Source organism: Megalops cyprinoides, chromosome 5 (assembly GCF_013368585.1).
Source record: "Megalops cyprinoides isolate fMegCyp1 chromosome 5, fMegCyp1.pri, whole genome shotgun sequence".
Classification (NCBI taxonomy): domain Eukaryota; kingdom Metazoa; phylum Chordata; class Actinopteri; order Elopiformes; family Megalopidae; genus Megalops; species Megalops cyprinoides.
The window spans coordinates 7,345,783-7,352,190 of record NC_050587.1 but is presented as its reverse complement, the minus strand read 5'-3'; the positions used below and the strand labels follow the sequence as shown (position 1 = coordinate 7,352,190).

General features: G+C 44.7%; 1 pseudogene; it reads right to left on the bottom strand.

The window, feature by feature from the left end:
- Positions 1–909: 909 nt before the first annotated feature.
- LOC118777612 lies at positions 910–5,532 on the bottom strand (annotated as a pseudogene).
- Between the last annotated feature and the right edge of the window lie 876 nt (positions 5,533–6,408).

Sequence of the window (6,408 nt, the reverse complement as noted above, 5' to 3'; positions counted from 1 at the left end):
CCTTAAAAATTTGTGCTTTTCTCTACCTGCTATGTACCAACAGGCGGCTCAACAAATTGGCTCCATTTAGAAATATAACAAGATGTATTATGACTAACATGTCAGTGAACAAAAATTTGAGCTTGGGGACAAAGTTACGGCAAAGAATTATCATCATTCTGGGCCATGGTTGGCTAATTGGAGGGGCCCATATACTGTGATTGATAAATGTGGAGATTCTGTATACAAAGTGTGCTATAAGGCAAAAGTTGGACAGTCCACAAGGAAATGGTTTCATGTGGATCATCTGCCATACAAGAAATCAGATGACAATTGATAAAATGTTATGTTTGTTTGTCTAGTTATGTTTGTTACACTGTCATGAAAATGGGGGGGGGGGGTAATCCTTTCTGCTTGCATGCATTTTTCAGATCCCAACAAACAAAGGTGACGCAGTGTCCTGGTGTTAATTCTACCCATTGCTGTGATGCTGCAGGAATGTCCAGAGCAACAACCAGCTCCCCAGTCCAGCGTGCTGACAAGACCATATCCCGGGGTCCTGATCAACAACATCCAGTGGGTCCATGTTCCAGTCCTGGTGAACTGGACGGCATGGTCTCCAGATGTTGATGAGCAGTGCAAGGGAGAAAGCGTGACGGGAATGTACAAAGACCTCCTGACGACAGCCTTCCTGAAATACCATAGTGCAGTAGCCACCAGGTCATCCATGGACCAGTTTGCAGAGGAGCTCCAAACTCCCCATCCAACGGGAGCCCCTCTAAGGCGGAAATTATTGGGGTTCATGGACGGCGTACTTGGAGCAACCGGAACAGGTCTGGGAATATCTAACTGGATAGATGCCAGTTGAGGGAAAATGAACGCAAACTGAAGGAACTGATTGGCTCACAGGTCCTCCAAACAGACGCTTACTTACAGGAAGGACTGAAAGAGGAGAAGGAGACTGTCCAAGACATTCACGCCATTGCATCAATCCTATCTATCATCTCCCAGAACACCAGGGGAGCCTTCAATCGCATGCAGAAGGAACTATATTGTGCGCAATTTGCCTCCATTAAATATCAAGAGATTTCCCACATTCTACAGGAGGTGTTGGCTGGAAAGGTCCCAGCAACCCTCTTTAGAGAAGAGGTCATAATGAAATGGTTTGGACTGAAAGATTGCTTCAAATCTACCTCAGAAAATTTGAAGACTTTCATGAACAATCTGGGTAGATGCAAACTCCCCATCCCATATAGCTATATTTTACAGATGACTAGAGTTTCCTCTCATCCTCTCCCAGCTGGATTTTATAGCCCATTTGACTATGGTCCCTTGATGGAGGGAATACATTTGCCTTTCTCTCCTCAAGGGGGGAGACCCTCCACACCCACCAGTAGGATTCCACCAATACAGATCCTGGAATGGTGGAATGAGACTGTAATTAATAACCCTGAGGACAAGTCATGGGCCTGCTCTGCTGGAAATAGCTTCAACCGGTTTGGTTGTTTCATGAGACAAATGTATGCAATGCTCTTGACTGTTTCTTTACCTATCTTTCAGACAGAACAGGTATTTGAGGTAATTGGTAATTGTTCAGGTCAACAGCAGAGGAGTATTGCAAAAAAATGTTCTCAAGGAAAGGAAAGACCTTCTCAAGTTCATCGCTCAACTCCGATCAGGGGAGGAGTTTGAACACCGATTGCTGTGATAAAACTCCGTTTGGGTTCTTCTGCGAGTGTGATGCACTTGGGAAACAACCACTGTGTGGAGTACCCCAGACAGACTATGCAGCCTGTGAAGTACATTTGACACATATCCACAACAATTTCACCAGGGTAGTTCTGCTCAGACAAAAAGCATGCATTACTACTACCCAGAGCCATTTTTCTATCGCCATCAATGATAGTCTGCAACTCTGTCCTGTTAATTCCACTTCATTTTGTATTGCACCCAGCTCATCTTGGTCAATAGGAAATTACCACTTCCCATATGTCAATACGTCTCAGCAAACCATGTCTGTCCAACCGGAAGAAGAGTTAAGATTTGTTGAAACCATACCTGAATTTGATTTTGAATTACCACCGTTGGATAATGAACTTATGTCACTAATGCAAAGGAAAGACAGTCACATTATCAAAACGCAGCAGGAATTAGAGAAGAAAGACAAGGCTTTGATCAATCCGATGCATGATGGAGACTTAGACATTGCTTTCTCAGGACTTGTTTGGGAAGTGTCCTTCAAAATAGCTGTATGCATATGTATCATTGTCATTGTATGCCAATATGTTATGATGTATTGCATGTGTTCTGTTTTGAAACAACATATCGTAAACAGTTCAGATGTCAGTTTTAGACAGTCTCACTGGATGTGATAGTTCTACAATTCCTCCTTCCTGCAAATCAAAGGAAAGCGTTGGTCTTCCCTAATTCCAAATTACAGAGAGCGCCAATGCAGTGTAACACATCATGTGGGGTGACCTTTATCCCGGATTCAGGAAATAACCTGCTTTTCACTCCTACACCAAATCTCTTGTTTCAAACAGCCTTATTAAGGAGTATCCCTGGCTGGAGTAGTTCTCTCTTCTATCCTGGTTAAAAGAAGATAATTGAATAAGGGTTAGTATGGTCGGTCTGTGGTCATAATAAAGCTTCATCAGGTCCGAGGATGTAGTGCTTAGAGTGGAAAGAGGTGTTGGTCCAATGACGGGTAAGATTGTCCGTGCAAAGGTTGACAACCTAAGGCAGGACGGCACCGCCACTAGGATACCAGGAATGGGTGATGCTTTATGGCATATAAACATCAAAGGGGGGACTGTAAGAATTTGGTCCAGATTCCTAAACCAGCTCACTCAGTGCAGCATAAGATAGCACAGATCCTCTCACTTAAGGTATGCTAATACCTGTATTCATTTGTCTAGAGGTATTTCACCTTTCACCTGGTATTTCACCACATGTATTCCCACCCTTATTGATAATTATTTAATTATTGTCTATCCTGATCAAAGCGCGGCATCTGTATAAAGAATGTCTTCAGTGGACCCTCATGGTCAGATTGACTCCGCTGAACCCAGAGTGCGTTTTCACGTATTTCTGACAACTGCCGTTCCTGTAAATAAAGAAGTCTTTTCTGTGAAGATCGGGATTGCGCCTCTTTTTTTTCCTTACAGCGTATTGGGCAGAGAGAGTGGAAGCGCTGGTTAGAATCTTGGCTGTTTGTTTGGCCAAGTTTACCTCCACCTGCGCTTGGTAAAGGTGGTAGCCCGTTTCCTGGACCTTCCTGGACAAGCTCCATGGTGTCCGTTAGGATGTGGGTACTTTCTTCATAAAAGAAAGCCTCAGTGCCTCAGTGTCCATTGGAACTCTCCCTAGGATGTTTATCTGTCTCATGGTGAAGTCTTTGGTCACCTCGAGGCAGAACGTGTGGTTGGCTGGGCAGGTCAACCCTCCGTAGGAGAAGGAGTTCATTTCACTGACAACACACTGCTGTGTGTGACACCTGTACAGAATCTGCATACCCATGCATGATCGTACATTGAGCAATTTTGTGTTATTGTATGACAGAGGTTGGAAGGTATTGCAAGTACATACGATATAACTGGATGTTTCATGGCAACAGTTGCGAGTAGTAAAGAGGGATGTCATACCTTTCATAGCAATATAGCCAGTAGATGATCCCATTTAATGAGCTGATCTTTTATCACAGCTCTGAGGGAGCGTATGGTTGTTGAATTCAGAAATACTTGATTGGGATGTATAAAGGGAAAGGTTGCATAGAATCCTATACAACCATTGCATTCATCACCATTGTATAGCATTATAGTTGTTAGGAGTTCTGCATAGTGGATGGTTTTCATCTGGCTTGATGCAAACCACCTATGCAAATCTAACATGTCGAATCAAGAAGTACATGTCTGGGGATTTTGCGTAGGCGGAGGTCGAGGATCTCCTGCCATGCAGCAGTGAAAAGGTCTTGTGCGTATGTTCTGCAGGCTAAGTCATGTTCGACAATTTGGGTCTGATTAAATATCATGTGGCCAAGCATAAGTAGTGCTTGGGCATCTGATTTAACCGCCTTAATGTTTTCATCACCTTCAGTCAGACGTTGGAAGCTGGTGGCTATTTGATTAGTCAACCATGCTGTGTACTGGGATTGTTGGGTTAATTTATATGTATTGGCAATGGAGTTACCTGTGCCAAATAAGCCTATCACATCTGAGAACAGATCGCGTCTGTTGTTATAATCAGAGATTAAATCGTCGATTCGTGACTGAAGGTTGAAGCAGTAGTTACTAGTCCATGAACAATGGGGACTAGTCCATGCATCCAGATTGGCCTCACACAGTCCAACATAGTATGTACCCTCTCTTCGATTTGTCCATACAAACGGATTGGGTTTGTTGCGTTCGACTGTAGGGGAAGAAGTCAGGTTGAACAGTAGTGAGGTGTATTCCATATGTGTGGAATTATGTGGTCCTGTATGAATGCATTTATATAAGGCTGACCTTAGGTCCTTTGTGTTATAACACTTTTTAGGATCTAGGCCATTGTTGTTTTGATTTGTATGACAGTGAGACCACCAGTACCTTTATCATTATACTCCTCTAGCTGGTACCAGAGGGTGTGGTTAGAGTTAAATTTGTCTACTGATGTGTGTCCTGTGATTGTCTGGATGGGAAGACGGGTGGAGCCAGATTTACAGCAGATTTGTGCGGTGCAATCTGGGTCCGGTGCTACACCGGGAGGCCATAAAGCTGGTTCTCTTGCTGGGATTGTGATTGCGTTTCCTGTGATTGGCCCCTTAAAATGTCTCCACACCCATCTTCCACAACCTAGGTTGTGCATGGGCTGCACTCGCTGTCCAAATTCAATACATGTGGGCCCAAAGACCCTTCTGGCATCTGGTGTCCATGGGATTGCAGCAGCCAGTCTGTAAGACAGAATGGGTGCATACACTTACATGTATACGTTATGTGGTGGATGGCCTCCGAAATAATTTGCATTGGGTCATGTGATACCATTTTATTTTTCGTCTTATCTGAACTGCTATGCAGCTATTGCATACGGCCTTTACTTCATAAGGTCTGTGCCAACGGGGTGCAAAAGTGTTCTCTTTGACGAAGACTCTGATCATGACCATGTCCCATTCAGCAAATTTGTTTTCAGTGGCCAGGTTAATGCATCATTTATCTGGTCGGACTGTCGTTGCTTTAGGGCAGCATGCACGTGTAGCACCTTGAGCCGTTCTTGCAGGTTGGTTAAGACGGTTTGCTGTGTTGCGAGTATGAGAGGCCCTAGGGCTACAGGTGAGATCTCTGGGTCTATGGGCAATTTCATTATTCTCCCAGTCATTAGCTCAAAAGGACTGATGCCCTTGGCTTTGGAGGGAGTAGCTCGCAACACTGTTAGCACCGTCGGCAGGGCATCAGTCCACTGCCTCTTATGCTGCACTACCTGCTTCGCAATGTGCTCTTTGATGGTGCGGTTCACGCGTTCAACCTTCCCGGAGCTCTGGGGCCTATACGGGATGTGAAATCTCTGTTGGATGTTTAGCATTTTGCACAGATCTTTCATTATTTGCCCTGTACAGTGGATTCCCTGATCTGACTCGATTTGGGTTGGTGCTTCCCAGAGGGGAATTATCTGGTTCGCTAGTACTCGTGCTACGGTATGTGCCGTATTATTGCATGTGGGGATGGCCTCCACCCATTTGGAGAATTTATCAATTATCACGAGGCAATAGTGATACCCCCCTCTGGCACTAGGCAATGGCCCAATGAAACTAGTTGCAGGGATTCCCAGGGACCTTTAGGGGGCTCAGGTCTGCGGAGTTTGGTGCGACCAGGCTTCCCCTGGTTGACAGCCGCACATATTGAACATGATTTGCACCAGTGGTCAATGTCAGCATGCATTCCAGGCCACCAGAAATATTGTTGAATTAGCTCTAATGTTTTCTCTGATGAAACATGAGCATATTCGTGATATAGCTTGATGATAGGATTTTGGAGGACACTTGGCTCGACATATTTATCGTCCCGCATTACGATGCCTTGGTCCTGTTTTAAGTGCGGTGCAAGCTCCCCATCTGAGACCCATAAATCTTGTTGGTATTATTTGAGATCTATGGGGGTAGCTTGGATGGCGCTTACGGCAAAAGCGGTTGTAGTTTAATGCGGTGCCAAGGCTCTCCTTTCTGAGCTGCTTGTTTTGCGAGGCTATCCGCAATGTTATTGCTTTCGTGAATGTTCGGATCTCTACTAATATGTGCCCGCACTTTGACTACGGAGATCGGGTTGTCGCGGGTTGGAACTGCTTCGCATATTGCTGTGATTACTCCGAAGTGTTTAATGGGTTTCCCAGTGGAAGTTAGAATTTTTGCAATTGCCATTAGGCCATAAAATCGTGCACAACTCCGCATGTAAAGCGGCTATC